Source organism: Paramisgurnus dabryanus, chromosome 8 (genome assembly GCF_030506205.2).
Source record: "Paramisgurnus dabryanus chromosome 8, PD_genome_1.1, whole genome shotgun sequence".
Classification (NCBI taxonomy): Eukaryota; Metazoa; Chordata; class Actinopteri; order Cypriniformes; family Cobitidae; genus Paramisgurnus; species Paramisgurnus dabryanus.
The window spans coordinates 36352421-36377792 of NC_133344.1; the positions used below are offsets into that span (position 1 = coordinate 36352421).

The 25372-nt window shown below is 44.0% G+C and overlaps 43 non-coding genes across 43 annotated transcripts; 22 read left to right on the forward strand and 21 right to left on the reverse strand.

Annotated features, from left to right (window-relative positions):
• Window positions 1–150: 150 nt before the first annotated feature.
• On the forward strand, window positions 151–266 carry LOC135771948 (U5 spliceosomal RNA). The gene has a single exon (XR_010543151.1). It is a non-coding gene; the product is annotated as a U5 spliceosomal RNA (small nuclear RNA).
• An 820-nt stretch (window positions 267–1086) lies between these two features.
• Window positions 1087–1158, reverse strand: trnad-guc (transfer RNA aspartic acid (anticodon GUC)). Its single transcript has one exon. It is a non-coding gene; the product is annotated as a tRNA-Asp (tRNA).
• Window positions 1159–1356: 198 nt separating this feature from the next.
• On the forward strand, window positions 1357–1428 carry trnag-ucc (transfer RNA glycine (anticodon UCC)). The gene has a single exon. It is a non-coding gene; the product is annotated as a tRNA-Gly (tRNA).
• A 118-nt stretch (window positions 1429–1546) lies between these two features.
• On the reverse strand, window positions 1547–1618 carry trnad-guc (transfer RNA aspartic acid (anticodon GUC)). Its single transcript has one exon. It is a non-coding gene; the product is annotated as a tRNA-Asp (tRNA).
• An 823-nt stretch (window positions 1619–2441) lies between these two features.
• Window positions 2442–2557, forward strand: LOC135771949 (U5 spliceosomal RNA). Its single transcript, XR_010543152.1, has one exon. It is a non-coding gene; the product is annotated as a U5 spliceosomal RNA (small nuclear RNA).
• Window positions 2558–3377: 820 nt separating this feature from the next.
• Window positions 3378–3449, reverse strand: trnad-guc (transfer RNA aspartic acid (anticodon GUC)). Its single transcript has one exon. It is a non-coding gene; the product is annotated as a tRNA-Asp (tRNA).
• A 198-nt stretch (window positions 3450–3647) lies between these two features.
• trnag-ucc (transfer RNA glycine (anticodon UCC)) lies at window positions 3648–3719 on the forward strand. The gene has a single exon. It is a non-coding gene; the product is annotated as a tRNA-Gly (tRNA).
• Window positions 3720–3837: 118 nt separating this feature from the next.
• trnad-guc (transfer RNA aspartic acid (anticodon GUC)) lies at window positions 3838–3909 on the reverse strand. The gene has a single exon. It is a non-coding gene; the product is annotated as a tRNA-Asp (tRNA).
• An 823-nt stretch (window positions 3910–4732) lies between these two features.
• Window positions 4733–4848, forward strand: LOC135771964 (U5 spliceosomal RNA). Its single transcript, XR_010543166.1, has one exon. It is a non-coding gene; the product is annotated as a U5 spliceosomal RNA (small nuclear RNA).
• An 820-nt stretch (window positions 4849–5668) lies between these two features.
• On the reverse strand, window positions 5669–5740 carry trnad-guc (transfer RNA aspartic acid (anticodon GUC)). Its single transcript has one exon. It is a non-coding gene; the product is annotated as a tRNA-Asp (tRNA).
• A 198-nt stretch (window positions 5741–5938) lies between these two features.
• On the forward strand, window positions 5939–6010 carry trnag-ucc (transfer RNA glycine (anticodon UCC)). Its single transcript has one exon. It is a non-coding gene; the product is annotated as a tRNA-Gly (tRNA).
• Window positions 6011–6128: 118 nt separating this feature from the next.
• trnad-guc (transfer RNA aspartic acid (anticodon GUC)) lies at window positions 6129–6200 on the reverse strand. Its single transcript has one exon. It is a non-coding gene; the product is annotated as a tRNA-Asp (tRNA).
• An 823-nt stretch (window positions 6201–7023) lies between these two features.
• On the forward strand, window positions 7024–7139 carry LOC135772010 (U5 spliceosomal RNA). Its single transcript, XR_010543207.1, has one exon. It is a non-coding gene; the product is annotated as a U5 spliceosomal RNA (small nuclear RNA).
• An 820-nt stretch (window positions 7140–7959) lies between these two features.
• trnad-guc (transfer RNA aspartic acid (anticodon GUC)) lies at window positions 7960–8031 on the reverse strand. The gene has a single exon. It is a non-coding gene; the product is annotated as a tRNA-Asp (tRNA).
• A 198-nt stretch (window positions 8032–8229) lies between these two features.
• On the forward strand, window positions 8230–8301 carry trnag-ucc (transfer RNA glycine (anticodon UCC)). Its single transcript has one exon. It is a non-coding gene; the product is annotated as a tRNA-Gly (tRNA).
• Window positions 8302–8419: 118 nt separating this feature from the next.
• trnad-guc (transfer RNA aspartic acid (anticodon GUC)) lies at window positions 8420–8491 on the reverse strand. Its single transcript has one exon. It is a non-coding gene; the product is annotated as a tRNA-Asp (tRNA).
• An 823-nt stretch (window positions 8492–9314) lies between these two features.
• On the forward strand, window positions 9315–9430 carry LOC135771920 (U5 spliceosomal RNA). Its single transcript, XR_010543125.1, has one exon. It is a non-coding gene; the product is annotated as a U5 spliceosomal RNA (small nuclear RNA).
• An 820-nt stretch (window positions 9431–10250) lies between these two features.
• trnad-guc (transfer RNA aspartic acid (anticodon GUC)) lies at window positions 10251–10322 on the reverse strand. Its single transcript has one exon. It is a non-coding gene; the product is annotated as a tRNA-Asp (tRNA).
• A 198-nt stretch (window positions 10323–10520) lies between these two features.
• trnag-ucc (transfer RNA glycine (anticodon UCC)) lies at window positions 10521–10592 on the forward strand. Its single transcript has one exon. It is a non-coding gene; the product is annotated as a tRNA-Gly (tRNA).
• A 118-nt stretch (window positions 10593–10710) lies between these two features.
• Window positions 10711–10782, reverse strand: trnad-guc (transfer RNA aspartic acid (anticodon GUC)). Its single transcript has one exon. It is a non-coding gene; the product is annotated as a tRNA-Asp (tRNA).
• Window positions 10783–11605: 823 nt separating this feature from the next.
• Window positions 11606–11721, forward strand: LOC135772011 (U5 spliceosomal RNA). The gene has a single exon (XR_010543208.1). It is a non-coding gene; the product is annotated as a U5 spliceosomal RNA (small nuclear RNA).
• A 1090-nt stretch (window positions 11722–12811) lies between these two features.
• Window positions 12812–12883, forward strand: trnag-ucc (transfer RNA glycine (anticodon UCC)). Its single transcript has one exon. It is a non-coding gene; the product is annotated as a tRNA-Gly (tRNA).
• Window positions 12884–13001: 118 nt separating this feature from the next.
• trnad-guc (transfer RNA aspartic acid (anticodon GUC)) lies at window positions 13002–13073 on the reverse strand. The gene has a single exon. It is a non-coding gene; the product is annotated as a tRNA-Asp (tRNA).
• An 823-nt stretch (window positions 13074–13896) lies between these two features.
• On the forward strand, window positions 13897–14012 carry LOC135772012 (U5 spliceosomal RNA). The gene has a single exon (XR_010543209.1). It is a non-coding gene; the product is annotated as a U5 spliceosomal RNA (small nuclear RNA).
• A 1611-nt stretch (window positions 14013–15623) lies between these two features.
• trnad-guc (transfer RNA aspartic acid (anticodon GUC)) lies at window positions 15624–15695 on the reverse strand. The gene has a single exon. It is a non-coding gene; the product is annotated as a tRNA-Asp (tRNA).
• Window positions 15696–15892: 197 nt separating this feature from the next.
• Window positions 15893–15964, forward strand: trnag-ucc (transfer RNA glycine (anticodon UCC)). Its single transcript has one exon. It is a non-coding gene; the product is annotated as a tRNA-Gly (tRNA).
• A 118-nt stretch (window positions 15965–16082) lies between these two features.
• Window positions 16083–16154, reverse strand: trnad-guc (transfer RNA aspartic acid (anticodon GUC)). Its single transcript has one exon. It is a non-coding gene; the product is annotated as a tRNA-Asp (tRNA).
• An 823-nt stretch (window positions 16155–16977) lies between these two features.
• On the forward strand, window positions 16978–17093 carry LOC135772013 (U5 spliceosomal RNA). The gene has a single exon (XR_010543210.1). It is a non-coding gene; the product is annotated as a U5 spliceosomal RNA (small nuclear RNA).
• Window positions 17094–17913: 820 nt separating this feature from the next.
• Window positions 17914–17985, reverse strand: trnad-guc (transfer RNA aspartic acid (anticodon GUC)). The gene has a single exon. It is a non-coding gene; the product is annotated as a tRNA-Asp (tRNA).
• A 198-nt stretch (window positions 17986–18183) lies between these two features.
• trnag-ucc (transfer RNA glycine (anticodon UCC)) lies at window positions 18184–18255 on the forward strand. The gene has a single exon. It is a non-coding gene; the product is annotated as a tRNA-Gly (tRNA).
• Window positions 18256–18373: 118 nt separating this feature from the next.
• On the reverse strand, window positions 18374–18445 carry trnad-guc (transfer RNA aspartic acid (anticodon GUC)). Its single transcript has one exon. It is a non-coding gene; the product is annotated as a tRNA-Asp (tRNA).
• Window positions 18446–19268: 823 nt separating this feature from the next.
• On the forward strand, window positions 19269–19384 carry LOC135771916 (U5 spliceosomal RNA). The gene has a single exon (XR_010543121.1). It is a non-coding gene; the product is annotated as a U5 spliceosomal RNA (small nuclear RNA).
• Window positions 19385–20204: 820 nt separating this feature from the next.
• On the reverse strand, window positions 20205–20276 carry trnad-guc (transfer RNA aspartic acid (anticodon GUC)). The gene has a single exon. It is a non-coding gene; the product is annotated as a tRNA-Asp (tRNA).
• Window positions 20277–20474: 198 nt separating this feature from the next.
• Window positions 20475–20546, forward strand: trnag-ucc (transfer RNA glycine (anticodon UCC)). The gene has a single exon. It is a non-coding gene; the product is annotated as a tRNA-Gly (tRNA).
• A 118-nt stretch (window positions 20547–20664) lies between these two features.
• On the reverse strand, window positions 20665–20736 carry trnad-guc (transfer RNA aspartic acid (anticodon GUC)). The gene has a single exon. It is a non-coding gene; the product is annotated as a tRNA-Asp (tRNA).
• An 823-nt stretch (window positions 20737–21559) lies between these two features.
• Window positions 21560–21675, forward strand: LOC135771935 (U5 spliceosomal RNA). The gene has a single exon (XR_010543139.1). It is a non-coding gene; the product is annotated as a U5 spliceosomal RNA (small nuclear RNA).
• Window positions 21676–22495: 820 nt separating this feature from the next.
• Window positions 22496–22567, reverse strand: trnad-guc (transfer RNA aspartic acid (anticodon GUC)). The gene has a single exon. It is a non-coding gene; the product is annotated as a tRNA-Asp (tRNA).
• A 198-nt stretch (window positions 22568–22765) lies between these two features.
• On the forward strand, window positions 22766–22837 carry trnag-ucc (transfer RNA glycine (anticodon UCC)). Its single transcript has one exon. It is a non-coding gene; the product is annotated as a tRNA-Gly (tRNA).
• Window positions 22838–22955: 118 nt separating this feature from the next.
• On the reverse strand, window positions 22956–23027 carry trnad-guc (transfer RNA aspartic acid (anticodon GUC)). Its single transcript has one exon. It is a non-coding gene; the product is annotated as a tRNA-Asp (tRNA).
• Window positions 23028–23850: 823 nt separating this feature from the next.
• On the forward strand, window positions 23851–23966 carry LOC135772014 (U5 spliceosomal RNA). Its single transcript, XR_010543211.1, has one exon. It is a non-coding gene; the product is annotated as a U5 spliceosomal RNA (small nuclear RNA).
• Window positions 23967–24786: 820 nt separating this feature from the next.
• Window positions 24787–24858, reverse strand: trnad-guc (transfer RNA aspartic acid (anticodon GUC)). Its single transcript has one exon. It is a non-coding gene; the product is annotated as a tRNA-Asp (tRNA).
• Window positions 24859–25056: 198 nt separating this feature from the next.
• Window positions 25057–25128, forward strand: trnag-ucc (transfer RNA glycine (anticodon UCC)). Its single transcript has one exon. It is a non-coding gene; the product is annotated as a tRNA-Gly (tRNA).
• A 118-nt stretch (window positions 25129–25246) lies between these two features.
• Window positions 25247–25318, reverse strand: trnad-guc (transfer RNA aspartic acid (anticodon GUC)). Its single transcript has one exon. It is a non-coding gene; the product is annotated as a tRNA-Asp (tRNA).
• Window positions 25319–25372: the final 54 nt, after the last annotated feature.

A 25372-nucleotide genomic window follows, 5' to 3' on the forward strand; every position in this document is an offset into this window, starting at 1 on the left:
GCCTGTGTCTTTATTTTGCGCAGGATGGCATTTCTACTTCTTTTGCTCCTCCCAGGTGGAAAGGTCTGGGTGGATCCTGATCCAGAAATTACCCTTTTTGAACATTATGGTGTGGCAAGGGGAGCACACTGGGTCGAGGTTTGTTGGGTAGAACTCAAGTTTTCTTTCAACTGCGCATAAATCTTTCGCCTTTTACTAAAGATTTCCGTGGAGGGGAACCATTGTGAGTTTGTTGTATTTTTGGATGCTCTGCTCACAGCAGAGCTGCCTCACTTTTGTCAATGCTAGAAAGTCTTTCATTAAGGTTTAGTTTCTCGCGAGGTGTTCAGAAGTGTTGGTCGCTTTCGCAGCACTTCTTCGTGAGGCCTCAAGACTTTTACGTAGCGTTTGTTTTCGAATCATTGGTGCAGAGCGTGTTTCAAACTGGCCAAGTCACGTGATTTTAGCAAAAGAGGCTTCATTGCGTAATAACCGTTTGGAAACGTTGCGGAAATCCGATGGTTCACCGCTTAGGCGGACTTGGTCACAAATGACCAGTGTCTAATATGGTTAGGTGAACTCGGGTCAGTTTGATCATGCATCCTTCTGACTAATAACACTACCATTTTGTTTACTTTTTGTTTATAGACAGATTTAATGACAGAAATGTGCATAATTAAAAGGGGAGATAGTTTTAATGATTTGTTTGCCCTAAATAAAACTAAAAATCACACATAATACACTTTTAATTATTTCTTAAGTTAAATCATTTTTTAAACATATTTTAATAAAAATCTTGCTATTACTTTGTAAAATGAAGTGTAAAATGTTTGGACAGATCTGCTTTTACACTATATTGAACAGCAGGTGTCGCCAGCGAGTGTGGTGTTACGAACGCTTAGAAAAACTGAATACATTTTCGAAGCAATTGGTTCAATTGATTCGAAGCTTCTAAAAGCTTGCTTTCTCCCATCACTAGTGTTCAGTGGCTTTAAACAAAGGTGCCGGGTAACTCCATCATAGGGACGGCAAGAGGTGCGAAAACGGCAAAGGGGCAGCACTGTTCAGCTCGTGCATTTCAGTCGGCAGTCCAGAGACAAAGTAAACCTCCCCGTCGGGGAATCGAACCCCGGTCTTCCGCGTGACAGGCGGAGATACTGTCCACTATACTAACGAGGACTTCGCACTCGCACGGGCGTCACGCCGGCCAACCTGCCCTTCGAAAGAAAACTCTTGGTATTCTGTGGTTATCAATTTACAGACACAAGCAGGAGGCATGTAAGGGAATCAACTGAATCCGTGATCAATTCAGCGCAGCACTGAAACAACAGTTGTTCAGAACATCCACAAGTCCTGTGGAGCAACACCCGCATGCGTGCGTTGGTGGTATAGTGGTGAGCATAGCTGCCTTCCAAGCAGTTGACCCGGGTTCGATTCCCGGCCAACGCATTGCTTTTTGCTCGACGCCATCGTGAGAACGAGAGCAACGCAGCGCACTTCTTCAGCCGATTTTGATGCGCAAAGGTGGCGCGTCCAAGCTGTTTGAGAAGTCAAACGAAAAGGAGATCTCCCCGTCGGGGAATCGAACCCCGGTCTTCCGCGTGACAGGCGGAGATACTGTCCACTATACTAACGAGGACCTGGCGCACGAGCGGAGTCGTCGAGCCGAATCGCCGATCCATACCGCAGCTTATAACACACACATACTCCCCATTTGTGAGGACAGCCTTCCTGTTTATTCCCCTTGTTTTTTGTTTATTTTGTGTGTTTGTTTATATTTTAAACAGTTTCTTTACCTTCTTTTTTAAAAAAGCATTCCCTTCCACTGCCCCAGCCAACTACCATCCTTTCCCCAAAATCAGTAAACCCCCCTAGATAGCTCCTTTAAAAGGACAACCCTATCCCGTTGTGAACCTTAACCCAATCCCTCCCCTTGCTTTTTTACTATTTATCTGAAATAAATGAACCCTAAACTACACCCTGTCCTAACACCGGCTATCATAAACCCAAGAAGAATTTTTGAAGTGAAAATTACCTCTTAAGCTGAAGGTCTTAGACATTGTTCTTCTGTTGGGGCCCTATCTTTCCTTTTTTTCTAGAGGCTATGGAAATTAATGACGATTCCCCAGTCCTGGAAGAAAATTCCTCTTCTGTTATTTTTGGGGTGGCTTTTATTATTATATTTTTTGAGATTTGAGAACCTAATGGGATGTAGATTGTAGGTAACCTGTGCCGGTGCATCCTCTGTGTAATGTGCAGAGTTTCATTCCCCAAAACCTCTCAGCAAAAGATCTCACTGTGACATGTTAGTAGCCTGTGTCTTTATTTTGCGCAGGATGGCATTTCTACTTCTTTTGCTCCTCCCAGGTGGAAAGGTCTGGGTGGATCCTGATCCAGAAATTACCCTTTTTGAACATTATGGTGTGGCAAGGGGAGCACACTGGGTCGACGTTTGTTGGGCAGAACTCAAGTTTTCTTTCAACTGCGCATAAATCTTTCGCCTTTTACTAAAGATTTCCGTGGAGGGGAACCATTGTGAGTTTGTTGTATTTTTGGATGCTCTGCTCACAGCAGAGCTGCCTCACTTTTGTCAATGCTAGAAAGTCTTTCATTAAGGTTTAGTTTCTCGCGAGGTGTTCAGAAGTGTTGGTCGCTTTCGCAGCACATCTTCGTGAGGCCTCAAGACTTTTACGTAGCGTTTGTTTTCGAATCATTGGTGCGGAGCGTGTTTCAAACTGGCCAAGTCACGTGATTTTAGCAAAAGAGGCTTCATTGCGTAATAACCGTTTGGAAACGTTGCGGAAATCCGATGGTTCACCGCTTAGGCGGACTTGGTCACAAATGACCAGTGTCTAATATGGTTAGGTGAACTCGGGTCAGTTTGATCATGCATCCTTCTGACTAATAACACTACCATTTTGTTTACTTTTTGTTTATAGACAGATTTAATGACAGAAATGTGCATAATTAAAAGGGGAGATAGTTTTAATGATTTGTTTGCCCTAAATAAAACTAAAAATCACACATAATACACTTTTAATTATTTCTTAAGTTAAATCATTTTTTAAACATATTTTAATAAAAATCTTGCTATTACTTTGTAAAATGAAGTGTAAAATGTTTGGACAGATCTGCTTTTACACTATATTGAACAGCAGGTGTCGCCAGCGAGTGTGGTGTTACGAACGCTTAGAAAAACTGAATACATTTTCGAAGCAATTGGTTCAATTGATTCGAAGCTTCTAAAAGCTTGCTTTCTCCCATCACTAGTGTTCAGTGGCTTTAAACAAAGGTGCCGGGTAACTCCATCATAGGGACGGCAAGAGGTGCGAAAACGGCAAAGGGGCAGCACTGTTCAGCTCGTGCATTTCAGTCGGCAGTCCAGAGACAAAGTAAACCTCCCCGTCGGGGAATCGAACCCCGGTCTTCCGCGTGACAGGCGGAGATACTGTCCACTATACTAACGAGGACTTCGCACTCGCACGGGCGTCACGCCGGCCAACCTGCCCTTCGAAAGAAAACTCTTGGTATTCTGTGGTTATCAATTTACAGACACAAGCAGGAGGCATGTAAGGGAATCGACTGAATCCGTGATCAATTCAGCGCAGCACTGAAACAACAGTTGTTCAGAACATCCACAAGTCCTGTGGAGCAACACCCGCATGCGTGCGTTGGTGGTATAGTGGTGAGCATAGCTGCCTTCCAAGCAGTTGACCCGGGTTCGATTCCCGGCCAACGCATTGCTTTTTGCTCGACGCCATCGTGAGAACGAGAGCAACGCAGCGCACTTCTTCAGCCGATTTTGATGCGCAAAGGTGGCGCGTCCAAGCTGTTTGAGAAGTCAAACGAAAAGGAGATCTCCCCGTCGGGGAATCGAACCCCGGTCTTCCGCGTGACAGGCGGAGATACTGTCCACTATACTAACGAGGACCTGGCGCACGAGCGGAGTCGTCGAGCCGAATCGCCGATCCATACCGCAGCTTATAACACACACATACTCCCCATTTGTGAGGACAGCCTTCCTGTTTATTCCCCTTGTTTTTTGTTTATTTTGTGTGTTTGTTTATATTTTAAACAGTTTCTTTACCTTCTTTTTTAAAAAAGCATTCCCTTCCACTGCCCCAGCCAACTACCATCCTTTCCCCAAAATCAGTAAACCCCCCTAGATAGCTCCTTTAAAAGGACAACCCTATCCCGTTGTGAACCTTAACCCAATCCCTCCCCTTGCTTTTTTACTATTTATCTGAAATAAATGAACCCTAAACTACACCCTGTCCTAACACCGGCTATCATAAACCCAAGAAGAATTTTTGAAGTGAAAATTACCTCTTAAGCTGAAGGTCTTAGACATTGTTCTTCTGTTGGGGCCCTATCTTTCCTTTTTTTCTAGAGGCTATGGAAATTAATGACGATTCCCCAGTCCTGGAAGAAAATTCCTCTTCTGTTATTTTTGGGGTGGCTTTTATTATTATATTTTTTGAGATTTGAGAACCTAATGGGATGTAGATTGTAGGTAACCTGTGCCGGTGCATCCTCTGTGTAATGTGCAGAGTTTCATTCCCCAAAACCTCTCAGCAAAAGATCTCACTGTGACATGTTAGTAGCCTGTGTCTTTATTTTGCGCAGGATGGCATTTCTACTTCTTTTGCTCCTCCCAGGTGGAAAGGTCTGGGTGGATCCTGATCCAGAAATTACCCTTTTTGAACATTATGGTGTGGCAAGGGGAGCACACTGGGTCGAGGTTTGTTGGGCAGAACTCAAGTTTTCTTTCAACTGCGCATAAATCTTTCGCCTTTTACTAAAGATTTCCGTGTAGGGGAACCATTGTGAGTTTGTTGTATTTTTGGATGCTCTGCTCACAGCAGAGCTGCCTCACTTTTGTCAATGCTAGAAAGTCTTTCATTAAGGTTTAGTTTCTCGGGAGGTGTTCAGAAGTGTTGGTCGCTTTCGCAGCACTTCTTCGTGAGGCCTCGAGACTTTTACGTAGCGTTTGTTTTCGAATCATTGGTGCGGAGCGTGTTTCAAACTGGCCAAGTCACGTGATTTTAGCAAAAGAGGCTTCATTGCGTAATAACCGTTTGGAAACGTTGCGGAAATCCGATGGTTCACCGCTTAGGCGGACTTGGTCACAAATGACCAGTGTCTAATATGGTTAGGTGAACTCGGGTCAGTTTGATCATGCATCCTTCTGACTAATAACACTACCATTTTGTTTACTTTTTGTTTATAGACAGATTTAATGACAGAAATGTGCATAATTAAAAGGGGAGATAGTTTTAATGATTTGTTTGCCCTAAATAAAACTAAAAATCACACATAATACACTTTTAATTATTTCTTAAGTTAAATCATTTTTTAAACATATTTTAATAAAAATCTTGCTATTACTTTGTAAAATGAAGTGTAAAATGTTTGGACAGATCTGCTTTTACACTATATTGAACAGCAGGTGTCGCCAGCGAGTGTGGTGTTACGAACGCTTAGAAAAACTGAATACATTTTCGAAGCAATTGGTTCAATTGATTCGAAGCTTCTAAAAGCTTGCTTTCTCCCATCACTAGTGTTCAGTGGCTTTAAACAAAGGTGCCGGGTAACTCCATCATAGGGACGGCAAGAGGTGCGAAAACGGCAAAGGGGCAGCACTGTTCAGCTCGTGCATTTCAGTCGGCAGTCCAGAGACAAAGTAAACCTCCCCGTCGGGGAATCGAACCCCGGTCTTCCGCGTGACAGGCGGAGATACTGTCCACTATACTAACGAGGACTTCGCACTCGCACGGGCGTCACGCCGGCCAACCTGCCCTTCGAAAGAAAACTCTTGGTATTCTGTGGTTATCAATTTACAGACACAAGCAGGAGGCATGTAAGGGAATCGACTGAATCCGTGATCAATTCAGCGCAGCACTGAAACAACAGTTGTTCAGAACATCCACAAGTCCTGTGGAGCAACACCCGCATGCGTGCGTTGGTGGTATAGTGGTGAGCATAGCTGCCTTCCAAGCAGTTGACCCGGGTTCGATTCCCGGCCAACGCATTGCTTTTTGCTCGACGCCATCGTGAGAACGAGAGCAACGCAGCGCACTTCTTCAGCCGATTTTGATGCGCAAAGGTGGCGCGTCCAAGCTGTTTGAGAAGTCAAACGAAAAGGAGATCTCCCCGTCGGGGAATCGAACCCCGGTCTTCCGCGTGACAGGCGGAGATACTGTCCACTATACTAACGAGGACCTGGCGCACGAGCGGAGTCGTCGAGCCGAATCGCCGATCCATACCGCAGCTTATAACACACACATACTCCCCATTTGTGAGGACAGCCTTCCTGTTTATTCCCCTTGTTTTTTGTTTATTTTGTGTGTTTGTTTATATTTTAAACAGTTTCTTTACCTTCTTTTTTAAAAAAGCATTCCCTTCCACTGCCCCAGCCAACTACCATCCTTTCCCCAAAATCAGTAAACCCCCCTAGATAGCTCCTTTAAAAGGACAACCCTATCCCGTTGTGAACCTTAACCCAATCCCTCCCCTTGCTTTTTTACTATTTATCTGAAATAAATGAACCCTAAACTACACCCTGTCCTAACACCGGCTATCATAAACCCAAGAAGAATTTTTGAAGTGAAAATTACCTCTTAAGCTGAAGGTCTTAGACATTGTTCTTCTGTTGGGGCCCTATCTTTCCTTTTTTTCTAGAGGCTATGGAAATTAATGACGATTCCCCAGTCCTGGAAGAAAATTCCTCTTCTGTTATTTTTGGGGTGGCTTTTATTATTATATTTTTTGAGATTTGAGAACCTAATGGGATGTAGATTGTAGGTAACCTGTGCCGGTGCATCCTCTGTGTAATGTGCAGAGTTTCATTCCCCAAAACCTCTCAGCAAAAGATCTCACTGTGACATGTTAGTAGCCTGTGTCTTTATTTTGCGCAGGATGGCATTTCTACTTCTTTTGCTCCTCCCAGGTGGAAAGGTCTGGGTGGATCCTGATCCAGAAATTACCCTTTTTGAACATTATGGTGTGGCAAGGGGAGCACACTGGGTCGAGGTTTGTTGGGCATAACTCAAGTTTTCCTTCAACTACGCATAAATCTTTCGCCTTTTACTAAAGATTTCCGTGGAGGGGAACCATTGTGAGTTTGTTGTATTTTTGGATGCTCTGCTCACAGCAGAGCTGCCTCACTTTTGTCAATGCTAGAAAGTCTTTCATTAAGGTTTAGTTTCTCGCGAGGTGTTCAGAAGTGTTGGTCGCTTTCGCAGCACTTCTTCGTGAGGCCTCGAGACTTTTACGTAGCGTTTGTTTTCGAATCATTGGTGCGGAGCGTGTTTCAAACTGGCCAAGTCACGTGATTTTAGCAAAAGAGGCTTCATTGCGTAATAACCGTTTGGAAACGTTGCGGAAATCCGATGGTTCACCGCTTAGGCGGACTTGGTCACAAATGACCAGTGTCTAATATGGTTAGGTGAACTCGGGTCAGTTTGATCATGCATCCTTCTGACTAATAACACTACCATTTTGTTTACTTTTTGTTTATAGACAGATTTAATGACAGAAATGTGCATAATTAAAAGGGGAGATAGTTTTAATGATTTGTTTGCCCTAAATAAAACTAAAAATCACACATAATACACTTTTAATTATTTCTTAAGTTAAATCATTTTTTAAACATATTTTAATAAAAATCTTGCTATTACTTTGTAAAATGAAGTGTAAAATGTTTGGACAGATCTGCTTTTACACTATATTGAACAGCAGGTGTCGCCAGCGAGTGTGGTGTTACGAACGCTTAGAAAAACTGAATACATTTTCGAAGCAATTGGTTCAATTGATTCGAAGCTTCTGAAAGCTTGCTTTCTCCCATCACTAGTGTTCAGTGGCTTTAAACAAAGGTGCCGGGTAACTCCATCATAGGGACGGCAAGAGGTGCGAAAACGGCAAAGGGGCAGCACTGTTCAGCTCGTGCATTTCAGTCGGCAGTCCAGAGACAAAGTAAACCTCCCCGTCGGGGAATCGAACCCCGGTCTTCCGCGTGACAGGCGGAGATACTGTCCACTATACTAACGAGGACTTCGCACTCGCACGGGCGTCACGCCGGCCAACCTGCCCTTCGAAAGAAAACTCTTGGTATTCTGTGGTTATCAATTTACAGACACAAGCAGGAGGCATGTAAGGGAATCGACTGAATCCGTGATCAATTCAGCGCAGCACTGAAACAACAGTTGTTCAGAACATCCACAAGTCCTGTGGAGCAACACCCGCATGCGTGCGTTGGTGGTATAGTGGTGAGCATAGCTGCCTTCCAAGCAGTTGACCCGGGTTCGATTCCCGGCCAACGCATTGCTTTTTGCTCGACGCCATCGTGAGAACGAGAGCAACGCAGCGCACTTCTTCAGCCGATTTTGATGCGCAAAGGTGGCGCGTCCAAGCTGTTTGAGAAGTCAAACGAAAAGGAGATCTCCCCGTCGGGGAATCGAACCCCGGTCTTCCGCGTGACAGGCGGAGATACTGTCCACTATACTAACGAGGACCTGGCGCACGAGCGGAGTCGTCGAGCCGAATCGCCGATCCATACCGCAGCTTATAACACACACATACTCCCCATTTGTGAGGACAGCCTTCCTGTTTATTCCCCTTGTTTTTTGTTTATTTTGTGTGTTTGTTTATATTTTAAACAGTTTCTTTACCTTCTTTTTTAAAAAAGCATTCCCTTCCACTGCCCCAGCCAACTACCATCCTTTCCCCAAAATCAGTAAACCCCCCTAGATAGCTCCTTTAAAAGGACAACCCTATCCCGTTGTGAACCTTAACCCAATCCCTCCCCTTGCTTTTTTACTATTTATCTGAAATAAATGAACCCTAAACTACACCCTGTCCTAACACCGGCTATCATAAACCCAAGAAGAATTTTTGAAGTGAAAATTACCTCTTAAGCTGAAGGTCTTAGACATTGTTCTTCTGTTGGGGCCCTATCTTTCCTTTTTTTCTAGAGGCTATGGAAATTAATGACGATTCCCCAGTCCTGGAAGAAAATTCCTCTTCTGTTATTTTTGGGGTGGCTTTTATTATTATATTTTTTGAGATTTGAGAACCTAATGGGATGTAGATTGTAGGTAACCTGTGCCGGTGCATCCTCTGTGTAATGTGCAGAGTTTCATTCCCCAAAACCTCTCAGCAAAAGATCTCACTGTGACATGTTAGTAGCCTGTGTCTTTATTTTGCGCAGGATGGCATTTCTACTTCTTTTGCTCCTCCCAGGTGGAAAGGTCTGGGTGGATCCTGATCCAGAAATTACCCTTTTTGAACATTATGGTGTGGCAAGGGGAGCACACTGGGTCGAGGTTTGTTGGGCATAACTCAAGTTTTCCTTCAACTGCGCATAAATCTTTCGCCTTTTACTAAAGATTTCCGTGGAGGGGAACCATTGTGAGTTTGTTGTATTTTTGGATGCTCTGCTCACAGCAGAGCTGCCTCACTTTTGTCAATGCTAGAAAGTCTTTCATTAAGGTTTAGTTTCTCGCGAGGTGTTCAGAAGTGTTGGTCGCTTTCGCAGCACTTCTTCGTGAGGCCTCGAGACTTTTACGTAGCGTTTGTTTTCGAATCATTGGTGCGGAGCGTGTTTCAAACTGGCCAAGTCACGTGATTTTAGCAAAAGAGGCTTCATTGCGTAATAACCGTTTGGAAACGTTGCGGAAATCCGATGGTTCACCGCTTAGGCGGACTTGGTCACAAATGACCAGTGTCTAATATGGTTAGGTGAACTCGGGTCAGTTTGATCATGCATCCTTCTGACTAATAACACTACCATTTTGTTTACTTTTTGTTTATAGACAGATTTAATGACAGAAATGTGCATAATTAAAAGGGGAGATAGTTTTAATGATTTGTTTGCCCTAAATAAAACTAAAAATCACACATAATACACTTTTAATTATTTCTTAAGTTAAATCATTTTTTAAACATATTTTAATAAAAATCTTGCTATTACTTTGTAAAATGAAGTGTAAAATGTTTGGACAGATCTGCTTTTACACTATATTGAACAGCAGGTGTCGCCAGCGAGTGTGGTGTTACGAACGCTTAGAAAAACTGAATACATTTTCGAAGCAATTGGTTCAATTGATTCGAAGCTTCTAAAAGCTTGCTTTCTCCCATCACTAGTGTTCAGTGGCTTTAAACAAAGGTGCCGGGTAACTCCATCATAGGGACGGCAAGAGGTGCGAAAACGGCAAAGGGGCAGCACTGTTCAGCTCGTGCATTTCAGTCGGCAGTCCAGAGACAAAGTAAACCTCCCCGTCGGGGAATCGAACCCCGGTCTTCCGCGTGACAGGCGGAGATACTGTCCACTATACTAACGAGGACTTCGCACTCGCACGGGCGTCACGCCGGCCAACCTGCCCTTCGAAAGAAAACTCTTGGTATTCTGTGGTTATCAATTTACAGACACAAGCAGGAGGCATGTAAGGGAATCGACTGAATCCGTGATCAATTCAGCGCAGCACTGAAACAACAGTTGTTCAGAACATCCACAAGTCCTGTGGAGCAACACCCGCATGCGTGCGTTGGTGGTATAGTGGTGAGCATAGCTGCCTTCCAAGCAGTTGACCCGGGTTCGATTCCCGGCCAACGCATTGCTTTTTGCTCGACGCCATCGTGAGAACGAGAGCAACGCAGCGCACTTCTTCAGCCGATTTTGATGCGCAAAGGTGGCGCGTCCAAGCTGTTTGAGAAGTCAAACGAAAAGGAGATCTCCCCGTCGGGGAATCGAACCCCGGTCTTCCGCGTGACAGGCGGAGATACTGTCCACTATACTAACGAGGACCTGGCGCACGAGCGGAGTCGTCGAGCCGAATCGCCGATCCATACCGCAGCTTATAACACACACATACTCCCCATTTGTGAGGACAGCCTTCCTGTTTATTCCCCTTGTTTTTTGTTTATTTTGTGTGTTTGTTTATATTTTAAACAGTTTCTTTACCTTCTTTTTTAAAAAAGCATTCCCTTCCACTGCCCCAGCCAACTACCATCCTTTCCCCAAAATCAGTAAACCCCCCTAGATAGCTCCTTTAAAAGGACAACCCTATCCCGTTGTGAACCTTAACCCAATCCCTCCCCTTGCTTTTTTACTATTTATCTGAAATAAATGAACCCTAAACTACACCCTGTCCTAACACCGGCTATCATAAACCCAAGAAGAATTTTTGAAGTGAAAATTACCTCTTAAGCTGAAGGTCTTAGACATTGTTCTTCTGTTGGGGCCCTATCTTTCCTTTTTTTCTAGAGGCTATGGAAATTAATGACGATTCCCCAGTCCTGGAAGAAAATTCCTCTTCTGTTATTTTTGGGGTGGCTTTTATTATTATATTTTTTGAGATTTGAGAACCTAATGGGATGTAGATTGTAGGTAACCTGTGCCGGTGCATCCTCTGTGTAATGTGCAGAGTTTCATTCCCCAAAACCTCTCAGCAAAAGATCTCACTGTGACATGTTAGTAGCCTGTGTCTTTATTTTGCGCAGGATGGCATTTCTACTTCTTTTGCTCCTCCCAGGTGGAAAGGTCTGGGTGGATCCTGATCCAGAAATTACCCTTTTTGAACATTATGGTGTGGCAAGGGGAGCACACTGGGTCGAGGTTTGTTGGGCATAACTCAAGTTTTCCTTCAACTACGCATAAATCTTTCGCCTTTTACTAAAGATTTCCGTGGAGGGGAACCATTGTGAGTTTGTTGTATTTTTGGATGCTCTGCTCACAGCAGAGCTGCCTCACTTTTGTCAATGCTAGAAAGTCTTTCATTAAGGTTTAGTTTCTCGCGAGGTGTTCAGAAGTGTTGGTCGCTTTCGCAGCACTTCTTCGTGAGGCCTCGAGACTTTTACGTAGCGTTTGTTTTCGAATCATTGGTGCGGAGCGTGTTTCAAACTGGCCAAGTCACGTGATTTTAGCAAAAGAGGCTTCATTGCGTAATAACCGTTTGGAAACGTTGCGGAAATCCGATGGTTCACCGCTTAGGCGGACTTGGTCACAAATGACCAGTGTCTAATATGGTTAGGTGAACTCGGGTCAGTTTGATCATGCATCCTTCTGACTAATAACACTACCATTTTGTTTACTTTTTGTTTATAGACAGATTTAATGACAGAAATGTGCATAATTAAAAGGGGAGATAGTTTTAATGATTTGTTTGCCCTAAATAAAACTAAAAATCACACATAATACACTTTTAATTATTTCTTAAGTTAAATCATTTTTTAAACATATTTTAATAAAAATCTTGCTATTACTTTGTAAAATGAAGTGTAAAATGTTTGGACAGATCTGCTTTTACACTATATTGAACAGCAGGTGTCGCCAGCGAGTGTGGTGTTACGAACGCTTAGAAAAACTGAATACATTTTCGAAGCAATTGGTTCAATTGATTCGAAGCTTCTAAAAGCTTGCTTTCTCCCATCACTAGTGTTCAGTGGCTTTAAACAAAGGTGCCGGGTAACTCCATCATAGGGACGGCAAGAGGTGCGAAAACGGCAAAGGGGCAGCACTGTTCAGCTCGTGCATTTCAGTCGGCAGTCCAGAGACAAAGTAAACCTCCCCGTCGGGAAATCGAACCCCGGTCTTCCGCGTGACAGGCGGAGATACTGTCCACTATACTAACGAGGACTTCGCACTCGCACGGGCGTCACGCCGGCCAACCTGCCCTTCGAAAGAAAACTCTTGGTATTCTGTGGTTATCAATTTACAGACACAAGCAGGAGGCATGTAAGGGAATCGACTGAATCCGTGATCAATTCAGCGCAGCACTGAAACAACAGTTGTTCAGAACATCCACAAGTCCTGTGGAGCAACACCCGCATGCGTGCGTTGGTGGTATAGTGGTGAGCATAGCTGCCTTCCAAGCAGTTGACCCGGGTTCGATTCCCGGCCAACGCATTGCTTTTTGCTCGACGCCATCGTGAGAACGAGAGCAACGCAGCGCACTTCTTCAGCCGATTTTGATGCGCAAAGGTGGCGCGTCCAAGCTGTTTGAGAAGTCAAACGAAAAGGAGATCTCCCCGTCGGGGAATCGAACCCCGGTCTTCCGCGTGACAGGCGGAGATACTGTCCACTATACTAACGAGGACCTGGCGCACGAGCGGAGTCGTCGAGCCGAATCGCCGATCCATACCGCAGCTTATAACACACACATACTCCCCATTTGTGAGGACAGCCTTCCTGTTTATTCCCCTTGTTTTTTGTTTATTTTGTGTGTTTGTTTATATTTTAAACAGTTTCTTTACCTTCTTTTTTAAAAAAGCATTCCCTTCCACTGCCCCAGCCAACTACCATCCTTTCCCCAAAATCAGTAAACCCCCCTAGATAGCTCCTTTAAAAGGACAACCCTATCCCGTTGTGAACCTTAACCCAATCCCTCCCCTTGCTTTTTTACTATTTATCTGAAATAAATGAACCCTAAACTACACCCTGTCCTAACACCGGCTATCATAAACCCAAGAAGAATTTTTGAAGTGAAAATTACCTCTTAAGCTGAAGGTCTTAGACATTGTTCTTCTGTTGGGGCCCTATCTTTCCTTTTTTTCTAGAGGCTATGGAAATTAATGACGATTCCCCAGTCCTGGAAGAAAATTCCTCTTCTGTTATTTTTGGGGTGGCTTTTATTATTATATTTTTTGAGATTTGAGAACCTAATGGGATGTAGATTGTAGGTAACCTGTGCCGGTGCATCCTCTGTGTAATGTGCAGAGTTTCATTCCCCAAAACCTCTCAGCAAAAGATCTCACTGTGACATGTTAGTAGCCTGTGTCTTTATTTTGCGCAGGATGGCATTTCTACTTCTTTTGCTCCTCCCAGGTGGAAAGGTCTGGGTGGATCCTGATCCAGAAATTACCCTTTTTGAACATTATGGTGTGGCAAGGGGAGCACACTGGGTCGAGGTTTGTTGGGCATAACTCAAGTTTTCCTTCAACTACGCATAAATCTTTCGCCTTTTACTAAAGATTTCCGTGGAGGGGAACCATTGTGAGTTTGTTGTATTTTTGGATGCTCTGCTCACAGCAGAGCTGCCTCACTTTTGTCAATGCTAGAAAGTCTTTCATTAAGGTTTAGTTTCTCGCGAGGTGTTCAGAAGTGTTGGTTGCTTTCGCAGCACTTCTTCGTGAGGCCTCGAGACTAGTGATGGGATTTATGGCTCTTTCAGGGGATCCGGATCTTGGCGATCCGTTCCTTTCAAAGAGCCGTTCAAAAGAACGGCTCATTTGGCTCTTTTTAAATATTTAGTCAGTTTTAAGAAGCCAGCTTGGGGGCATCTCAGTTTATCCTGTAAAACTGTAAATAATCACTGGGAGGAATGATGAGGTTAGATTTGTAGTCAAATCATTAAAACTCAGATATCACACACCAATATCTGAGTTTGAATTATTCTGAAATATTGATCATTACCTCATTTGTCGTGTGTAGACTATATTCCATAGGGTTTCACAACATTAGACAGTGACATCACTATTTTGGATTTATCTTTAGTACAAAGTGTAAAGCTACGTTGTCTTACGTTATTCATACAATACCTGCTCACAAATAAATATGAAAACAAAGCCTGCTGCAATGAATTTCTGTGCAAAATAGCTTTTACTACAAACACTTCCACAATTTAGAATAAATAAAATGGAAATGTCTACATACAGTCCAATATTACTACTATTACTAATGTAAACTTTGCAAATAAGACATCAGCCCCTTCAAGTCTTAAATGAACAACCCCTCCGCTGGGTGCGCCCCTCCCCCTATAACTGTTCTGTCTCGCGGAGGAGCTAATTTGTGTGCATCTGTGTGAAACACGCATAGGAAAAAAGAACGACAGAAAGAACGGCTCCCCTCCAGCCGCGACTCGGCTCCCATCGTTCATGTTTGTGAGCCGTTCAAAAGAATCGGTTCGTTCGCGAACGTCACAACTCTACTCGAGACTTTTACGTAGCGTTTGTTTTCGAATCATTGGTGCGGAGCGTGTTTCAAACTGGCCAAGTCACGTGATTTTAGCAAAAGAGGCTTCATTGCGTAATAACCGTTTGGAAACGTTGCGGAAATCCGATGGTTCACCGCTTAGGCGGACTTGGTCACAAATGACCAGTGTCTAATATGGTTAGGTGAACTCGGGTCAGTTTGATCATGCATCCTTCTGACTAATAACACTACCATTTTGTTTACTTTTTGTTTATAGACAGATTTAATGACAGAAATGTGCATAATTAAAAGGGGAGATAGTTTTAATGATTTGTTTGCCCTAAATAAAACTAAAAATCACACATAATACACTTTTAATTATTTCTTAAGTTAAATCATTTTTTAAACATATTTTAATAAAAATCTTGCTATTACTTTGTAAAATGAAGTGTAAAATGTTTGGACAGATCTGCTTTTACACTATATTGAACAGCAGGTGTCGCCAGCGAGTGTGGTGTTACGAACGCTTAGAAAAACTGAATACATTTTCGAAGCAATTGGTTCAATTGATTCGAAGCTTCTAAAAGCTTGCTTTCTCCCATCACTAGTGTTCAGTGGCTTTAAACAAAGGTGCCGGGTAACTCCATCATAGGGACGGCAAGAGGTGCGAAAACGGCAAAGGGGCAGCACTGTTCAGCTCGTGCATTTCAGTCGGCAGTCCAGAGACAAAGTAAACCTCCCCGTCGGGGAATCGAACCCCGGTCTTCCGCGTGACAGGCGGAGATACTGTCCACTATACTAACGAGGACTTCGCACTCGCACGGCGTCACGCCGGCCAACCTGCCCTTCGAAAGAAAACTCTTGGTATTCTGTGGTTATCAATTTACAGACACAAGCAGGAGGCATGTAAGGGAATCGACTGAATCCGTGATCAATTCAGCGCAGCACTGAAACAACAGTTGTTCAGAACATCCACAAGTCCTGTGGAGCAACACCCGCATGCGTGCGTTGGTGGTATAGTGGTGAGCATAGCTGCCTTCCAAGCAGTTGACCCGGGTTCGATTCCCGGCCAACGCATTGCTTTTTGCTCGACGCCATCGTGAGAACGAGAGCAACGCAGCGCACTTCTTCAGCCGATTTTGATGCGCAAAGGTGGCGCGTCCAAGCTGTTTGAGAAGTCAAACGAAAAGGAGATCTCCCCGTCGGGGAATCGAACCCCGGTCTTCCGCGTGACAGGCGGAGATACTGTCCACTATACTAACGAGGACCTGGCGCACGAGCGGAGTCGTCGAGCCGAATCGCCGATCCATACCGCAGCTTATAACACACACATACTCCCCATTTGTGAGGACAGCCTTCCTGTTTATTCCCCTTGTTTTTTGTTTATTTTGTGTGTTTGTTTATATTTTAAACAGTTTCTTTACCTTCTTTTTTAAAAAAGCATTCCCTTCCACTGCCCCAGCCAACTACCATCCTTTCCCCAAAATCAGTAAACCCCCCTAGATAGCTCCTTTAAAAGGACAACCCTATCCCGTTGTGAACCTTAACCCAATCCCTCCCCTTGCTTTTTTACTATTTATCTGAAATAAATGAACCCTAAACTACACCCTGTCCTAACACCGGCTATCATAAACCCAAGAAGAATTTTTGAAGTGAAAATTACCTCTTAAGCTGAAGGTCTTAGACATTGTTCTTCTGTTGGGGCCCTATCTTTCCTTTTTTTCTAGAGGCTATGGAAATTAATGACGATTCCCCAGTCCTGGAAGAAAATTCCTCTTCTGTTATTTTTGGGGTGGCTTTTATTATTATATTTTTTGAGATTTGAGAACCTAATGGGATGTAGATTGTAGGTAACCTGTGCCGGTGCATCCTCTGTGTAATGTGCAGAGTTTCATTCCCCAAAACCTCTCAGCAAAAGATCTCACTGTGACATGTTAGTAGCCTGTGTCTTTATTTTGCGCAGGATGGCATTTCTACTTCTTTTGCTCCTCCCAGGTGGAAAGGTCTGGGTGGATCCTGATCCAGAAATTACCCTTTTTGAACATTATGGTGTGGCAAGGGGAGCACACTGGGTCGAGGTTTGTTGGGCATAACTCAAGTTTTCCTTCAACTACGCATAAATCTTTCGCCTTTTACTAAAGATTTCCGTGGAGGGGAACCATTGTGAGTTTGTTGTATTTTTGGATGCTCTGCTCACAGCAGAGCTGCCTCACTTTTGTCAATGCTAGAAAGTCTTTCATTAAGGTTTAGTTTCTCGCGAGGTGTTCAGAAGTGTTGGTCGCTTTCGCAGCACTTCTTCGTGAGGCCTCGAGACTTTTACGTAGCGTTTGTTTTCGAATCATTGGTGCGGAGCGTGTTTCAAACTGGCCAAGTCACGTGATTTTAGCAAAAGAGGCTTCATTGCGTAATAACCGTTTGGAAACGTTGCGGAAATCCGATGGTTCACCGCTTAGGCGGACTTGGTCACAAATGACCAGTGTCTAATATGGTTAGGTGAACTCGGGTCAGTTTGATCATGCATCCTTCTGACTAATAACACTACCATTTTGTTTACTTTTTGTTTATAGACAGATTTAATGACAGAAATGTGCATAATTAAAAGGGGAGATAGTTTTAATGATTTGTTTGCCCTAAATAAAACTAAAAATCACACATAATACACTTTTAATTATTTCTTAAGTTAAATCATTTTTTAAACATATTTTAATAAAAATCTTGCTATTACTTTGTAAAATGAAGTGTAAAATGTTTGGACGGATCTGCTTTTACACTATATTGAACAGCAGGTGTCGCCAGCGAGTGTGGTGTTACGAACGCTTAGAAAAACTGAATACATTTTCGAAGCAATTGGTTCAATTGATTCGAAGCTTCTAAAAGCTTGCTTTCTCCCATCACTAGTGTTCAGTGGCTTTAAACAAAGGTGCCGGGTAACTCCATCATAGGGACGGCAAGAGGTGCGAAAACGGCAAAGGGGCAGCACTGTTCAGCTCGTGCATTTCAGTCGGCAGTCCAGAGACAAAGTAAACCTCCCCGTCGGGGAATCGAACCCCGGTCTTCCGCGTGACAGGCGGAGATACTGTCCACTATACTAACGAGGACTTCGCACTCGCACGGGCGTCACGCCGGCCAACCTGCCCTTCGAAAGAAAACTCTTGGTATTCTGTGGTTATCAATTTACAGACACAAGCAGGAGGCATGTAAGGGAATCGACTGAATCCGTGATCAATTCAGCGCAGCACTGAAACAACAGTTGTTCAGAACATCCACAAGTCCTGTGGAGCAACACCCGCATGCGTGCGTTGGTGGTATAGTGGTGAGCATAGCTGCCTTCCAAGCAGTTGACCCGGGTTCGATTCCCGGCCAATGCATTGCTTTTTGCTCGACGCCATCGTGAGAACGAGAGCAACGCAGCGCACTTCTTCAGCCGATTTTGATGCGCAAAGGTGGCGCGTCCAAGCTGTTTGAGAAGTCAAACGAAAAGGAGATCTCCCCGTCGGGGAATCGAACCCCGGTCTTCCGCGTGACAGGCGGAGATACTGTCCACTATACTAACGAGGACCTGGCGCACGAGCGGAGTCGTCGAGCCAAATCGCCGATCCATACCGCAGCTTATAACACACACATACTCCCCATTTGTGAGGACAGCCTTCCTGTTTATTCCCCTTGTTTTTTGTTTATTTTGTGTGTTTGTTTATATTTTAAACAGTTTCTTTACCTTCTTTTTTAAAAAAGCATTCCCTTCCACTGCCCCAGCCAACTACCATCCTTTCCCCAAAATCAGTAAACCCCCCTAGATAGCTCCTTTAAAAGGACAACCCTATCCCGTTGTGAACCTTAACCCAATCCCTCCCCTTGCTTTTTTACTATTTATCTGAAATAAATGAACCCTAAACTACACCCTGTCCTAACACCGGCTATCATAAACCCAAGAAGAATTTTTGAAGTGAAAATTACCTCTTAAGCTGAAGGTCTTAGACATTGTTCTTCTGTTGGGGCCCTATCTTTCCTTTTTTTCTAGAGGCTATGGAAATTAATGACGATTCCCCAGTCCTGGAAGAAAATTCCTCTTCTGTTATTTTTGGGGTGGCTTTTATTATTATATTTTTTGAGATTTGAGAACCTAATGGGATGTAGATTGTAGGTAACCTGTGCCGGTGCATCCTCTGTGTAATGTGCAGAGTTTCATTCCCCAAAACCTCTCAGCAAAAGATCTCACTGTGACATGTTAGTAGCCTGTGTCTTTATTTTGCGCAGGATGGCATTTCTACTTCTTTTGCTCCTCCCAGGTGGAAAGGTCTGGGTGGATCCTGATCCAGAAATTACCCTTTTTGAACATTATGGTGTGGCAAGGGGAGCACACTGGGTCGAGGTTTGTTGGGCAGAACTCAAGTTTTCCTTCAACTACGCATAAATCTTTCGCCTTTTACTAAAGATTTCCGTGGAGGGGAACCATTGTGAGTTTGTTGTATTTTTGGATGCTCTGCTCACAGCAGAGCTGCCTCACTTTTGTCAATGCTAGAAAGTCTTTCATTAAGGTTTAGTTTCTCGCGAGGTGTTCAGAAGTGTTGGTCGCTTTCGCAGCACTTCTTCGTGAGGCCTCGAGACTTTTACGTAGCGTTTGTTTTCGAATCATTGGTGCGGAGCGTGTTTCAAACTGGCCAAGTCACGTGATTTTAGCAAAAGAGGCTTCATTGCGTAATAACCGTTTGGAAACGTTGCGGAAATCCGATGGTTCACCGCTTAGGCGGACTTGGTCACAAATGACCAGTGTCTAATATGGTTAGGTGAACTCGGGTCAGTTTGATCATGCATCCTTCTGACTAATAACACTACCATTTTGTTTACTTTTTGTTTATAGACAGATTTAATGACAGAAATGTGCATAATTAAAAGGGGAGATAGTTTTAATGATTTGTTTGCCCTAAATAAAACTAAAAATCACACATAATACACTTTTAATTATTTCTTAAGTTAAATCATTTTTTAAACATATTTTAATAAAAATCTTGCTATTACTTTGTAAAATGAAGTGTAAAATGTTTGGACGGATCTGCTTTTACACTATATTGAACAGCAGGTGTCGCCAGCGAGTGTGGTGTTACGAACGCTTAGAAAAACTGAATACATTTTCGAAGCAATTGGTTCAATTGATTCGAAGCTTCTAAAAGCTTGCTTTCTCCCATCACTAGTGTTCAGTGGCTTTAAACAAAGGTGCCGGGTAACTCCATCATAGGGACGGCAAGAGGTGCGAAAACGGCAAAGGGGCAGCACTGTTCAGCTCGTGCATTTCAGTCGGCAGTCCAGAGACAAAGTAAACCTCCCCGTCGGGGAATCGAACCCCGGTCTTCCGCGTGACAGGCGGAGATACTGTCCACTATACTAACGAGGACTTCGCACTCGCACGGGCGTCACGCCGGCCAACCTGCCCTTCGAAAGAAAACTCTTGGTATTCTGTGGTTATCAATTTACAGACACAAGCAGGAGGCATGTAAGGGAATCGACTGAATCCGTGATCAATTCAGCGCAGCACTGAAACAACAGTTGTTCAGAACATCCACAAGTCCTGTGGAGCAACACCCGCATGCGTGCGTTGGTGGTATAGTGGTGAGCATAGCTGCCTTCCAAGCAGTTGACCCGGGTTCGATTCCCGGCCAACGCATTGCTTTTTGCTCGACGCCATCGTGAGAACGAGAGCAACGCAGCGCACTTCTTCAGCCGATTTTGATGCGCAAAGGTGGCGCGTCCAAGCTGTTTGAGAAGTCAAACGAAAAGGAGATCTCCCCGTCGGGGAATCGAACCCCGGTCTTCCGCGTGACAGGCGGAGATACTGTCCACTATACTAACGAGGACCTGGCGCACGAGCGGAGTCGTCGAGCCAAATCGCCGATCCATACCGCAGCTTATAACACACACATACTCCCCATTTGTGAGGACAGCCTTCCTGTTTATTCCCCTTGTTTTTTGTTTATTTTGTGTGTTTGTTTATATTTTAAACAGTTTCTTTACCTTCTTTTTTAAAAAAGCATTCCCTTCCACTGCCCCAGCCAACTACCATCCTTTCCCCAAAATCAGTAAACCCCCCTAGATAGCTCCTTTAAAAGGACAACCCTATCCCGTTGTGAACCTTAACCCAATCCCTCCCCTTGCTTTTTTACTATTTATCTGAAATAAATGAACCCTAAACTACACCCTGTCCTAACACCGGCTATCATAAACCCAAGAAGAATTTTTGAAGTGAAAATTACCTCTTAAGCTGAAGGTCTTAGACATTGTTCTTCTGTTGGGGCCCTATCTTTCCTTTTTTTCTAGAGGCTATGGAAATTAATGACGATTCCCCAGTCCTGGAAGAAAATTCCTCTTCTGTTATTTTTGGGGTGGCTTTTATTATTATATTTTTTGAGATTTGAGAACCTAATGGGATGTAGATTGTAGGTAACCTGTGCCGGTGCATCCTCTGTGTAATGTGCAGAGTTTCATTCCCCAAAACCTCTCAGCAAAAGATCTCACTGTGACATGTTAGTAGCCTGTGTCTTTATTTTGCGCAGGATGGCATTTCTACTTCTTTTGCTCCTCCCAGGTGGAAAGGTCTGGGTGGATCCTGATCCAGAAATTACCCTTTTTGAACATTATGGTGTGGCAAGGGGAGCACACTGGGTCGAGGTTTGTTGGGCATAACTCAAGTTTTCCTTCAACTACGCATAAATCTTTCGCCTTTTACTAAAGATTTCCGTGGAGGGGAACCATTGTGAGATTGTTGTATTTTTGGATGCTCTGCTCACAGCAGAGCTGCCTCACTTTTGTCAATGCTAGAAAGTCTTTCATTAAGGTTTAGTTTCTCGCGAGGTGTTCAGAAGTGTTGGTCGCTTTCGCAGCACTTCTTCGTGAGGCCTCGAGACTTTTACGTAGCGTTTGTTTTCGAATCATTGGTGCGGAGCGTGTTTCAAACTGGCCAAGTCACGTGATTTTAGCAAAAGAGGCTTCATTGCGTAATAACCGTTTGGAAACGTTGCGGAAATCCGATGGTTCACCGCTTAGGCGGACTTGGTCACAAATGACCAGTGTCTAATATGGTTAGGTGAACTCGGGTCAGTTTGATCATGCATCCTTCTGACTAATAACACTACCATTTTGTTTACTTTTTGTTTATAGACAGATTTAATGACAGAAATGTGCATAATTAAAAGGGGAGATAGTTTTAATGATTTGTTTGCCCTAAATAAAACTAAAAATCACACATAATACACTTTTAATTATTTCTTAAGTTAAATCATTTTTTAAACATATTTTAATAAAAATCTTGCTATTACTTTGTAAAATGAAGTGTAAAATGTTTGGACAGATCTGCTTTTACACTATATTGAACAGCAGGTGTCGCCAGCGAGTGTGGTGTTACGAACGCTTAGAAAAACTGAATACATTTTCGAAGCAATTGGTTCAATTGATTCGAAGCTTCTGAAAGCTTGCTTTCTCCCATCACTAGTGTTCAGTGGCTTTAAACAAAGGTGCCGGGTAACTCCATCATAGGGACGGCAAGAGGTGCGAAAACGGCAAAGGGGCAGCACTGTTCAGCTCGTGCATTTCAGTCGGCAGTCCAGAGACAAAGTAAACCTCCCCGTCGGGGAATCGAACCCCGGTCTTCCGCGTGACAGGCGGAGATACTGTCCACTATACTAACGAGGACTTCGCACTCGCACGGGCGTCACGCCGGCCAACCTGCCCTTCGAAAGAAAACTCTTGGTATTCTGTGGTTATCAATTTACAGACACAAGCAGGAGGCATGTAAGGGAATCGACTGAATCCGTGATCAATTCAGCGCAGCACTGAAACAACAGTTGTTCAGAACATCCACAAGTCCTGTGGAGCAACACCCGCATGCGTGCGTTGGTGGTATAGTGGTGAGCATAGCTGCCTTCCAAGCAGTTGACCCGGGTTCGATTCCCGGCCAACGCATTGCTTTTTGCTCGACGCCATCGTGAGAACGAGAGCAACGCAGCGCACTTCTTCAGCCGATTTTGATGCGCAAAGGTGGCGCGTCCAAGCTGTTTGAGAAGTCAAACGAAAAGGAGATCTCCCCGTCGGGGAATCGAACCCCGGTCTTCCGCGTGACAGGCGGAGATACTGTCCACTATACTAACGAGGACCTGGCGCACGAGCGGAGTCGTCGAGCCGAATCGCCGATCCATACCGCAGCTTATAACACACACATACTCCCCATTTGTGAGGACAGCCTTCCTGTTTATTCCCCTTGTTTTTTGTTTATTTTGTGTGTTTGTTTATATTTTAAACAGTTTCTTTACCTTCTTTTTTAAAAAAGCATTCCCTTCCACTGCCCCAGCCAACTACCATCCTTTCCCCAAAATCAGTAAACCCCCCTAGATAGCTCCTTTAAAAGGACAACCCTATCCCGTTGTGAACCTTAACCCAATCCCTCCCCTTGCTTTTTTACTATTTATCTGAAATAAATGAACCCTAAACTACACCCTGTCCTAACACCGGCTATCATAAACCCAAGAAGAATTTTTGAAGTGAAAATTACCTCTTAAGCTGAAGGTCTTAGACATTGTTCTTCTGTTGGGGCCCTATCTTTCCTTTTTTTCTAGAGGCTATGGAAATTAATGACGATTCCCCAGTCCTGGAAGAAAATTCCTCTTCTGTTATTTTTGGGGTGGCTTTTATTATTATATTTTTTGAGATTTGAGAACCTAATGGGATGTAGATTGTAGGTAACCTGTGCCGGTGCATCCTCTGTGTAATGTAAAGAGTTTCATTCCCCAAAACCTCTCAGCAAAAGATCTCACTGTGACATGTTAGTAGCCTGTGTCTTTATTTTGCGCAGGATGGCATTTCTACTTCTTTTGCTCCTCCCAGGTGGAAAGGTCTGGGTGGATCCTGATCCAGAAATTACCCTTTTTGAACATTATGGTGTGGCAAGGGGAGCACACTGGGTCGAGGTTTGTTGGGCATAACTCAAGTTTTCCTTCAACTACGCATAAATCTTTCGCCTTTTACTAAAGATTTCCGTGGAGGGGAACCATTGTGAGTTTGTTGTATTTTTGGATGCTCTGCTCACAGCAGAGCTGCCTCACTTTTGTCAATGCTAGAAAGTCTTTCATTAAGGTTTAGTTTCTCGCGAGGTGTTCAGAAGTGTTGGTCGCTTTCGCAGCACTTCTTCGTGAGGCCTCGAGACTTTTACGTAGTGTTTGTTTTCGAATCATTGGTGCGGAGCGTGTTTCAAACTGGCCAAGTCACGTGATTTTAGCAAAAGAGGCATCATTGCGTAATAACCGTTTGGAAACGTTGCGGAAATCCGATGGTTCACCGCTTAGGCGGACTTGGTCACAAATGACCAGTGTCTAATATGGTTAGGTGAACTCGGGTCAGTTTGATCATGCATCCTTCTGACTAATAACACTACCATTTTGTTTACTTTTTGTTTATAGACAGATTTAATGACAGAAATGTGCATAATTAAAAGGGGAGATAGTTTTAATGATTTGTTTGCCCTAAATAAAACTAAAAATCACACATAATACACTTTTAATTATTTCTTAAGTTAAATCATTTTTTAAACATATTTTAATAAAAATCTTGCTATTACTTTGTAAAATGAAGTGTAAAATGTTTGGACAGATCTGCTTTTACACTATATTGAACAGCAGGTGTCGCCAGCGAGTGTGGTGTTACGAACGCTTAGAAAAACTGAATACATTTTCGAAGCAATTGGTTCAATTGATTCGAAGCTTCTAAAAGCTTGCTTTCTCCCATCACTAGTGTTCAGTGGCTTTAAACAAAGGTGCCGGGTAACTCCATCATAGGGACGGCAAGAGGTGCGAAAACGGCAAAGGGGCAGCACTGTTCAGCTCGTGCATTTCAGTCGGCAGTCCAGAGACAAAGTAAACCTCCCCGTCGGGGAATCGAACCCCGGTCTTCCGCGTGACAGGCGGAGATACTGTCCACTATACTAACGAGGACTTCGCACTCGCACGGGCGTCACGCCGGCCAACCTGCCCTTCGAAAGAAAACTCTTGGTATTCTGTGGTTATCAATTTACAGACACAAGCAGGAGGCATGTAAGGGAATCGACTGAATCCGTGATCAATTCAGCGCAGCACTGAAACAACAGTTGTTCAGAACATCCACAAGTCCTGTGGAGCAACACCCGCATGCGTGCGTTGGTGGTATAGTGGTGAGCATAGCTGCCTTCCAAGCAGTTGACCCGGGTTCGATTCCCGGCCAACGCATTGCTTTTTGCTCGACGCCATCGTGAGAACGAGAGCAACGCAGCGCACTTCTTCAGCCGATTTTGATGCGCAAAGGTGGCGCGTCCAAGCTGTTTGAGAAGTCAAACGAAAAGGAGATCTCCCCGTCGGGGAATCGAACCCCGGTCTTCCGCGTGACAGGCGGAGATACTGTCCACTATACTAACGAGGACCTGGCGCACGAGCGGAGTCGTCGAGCCGAATCGCCGATCCATACCGCAGCTTA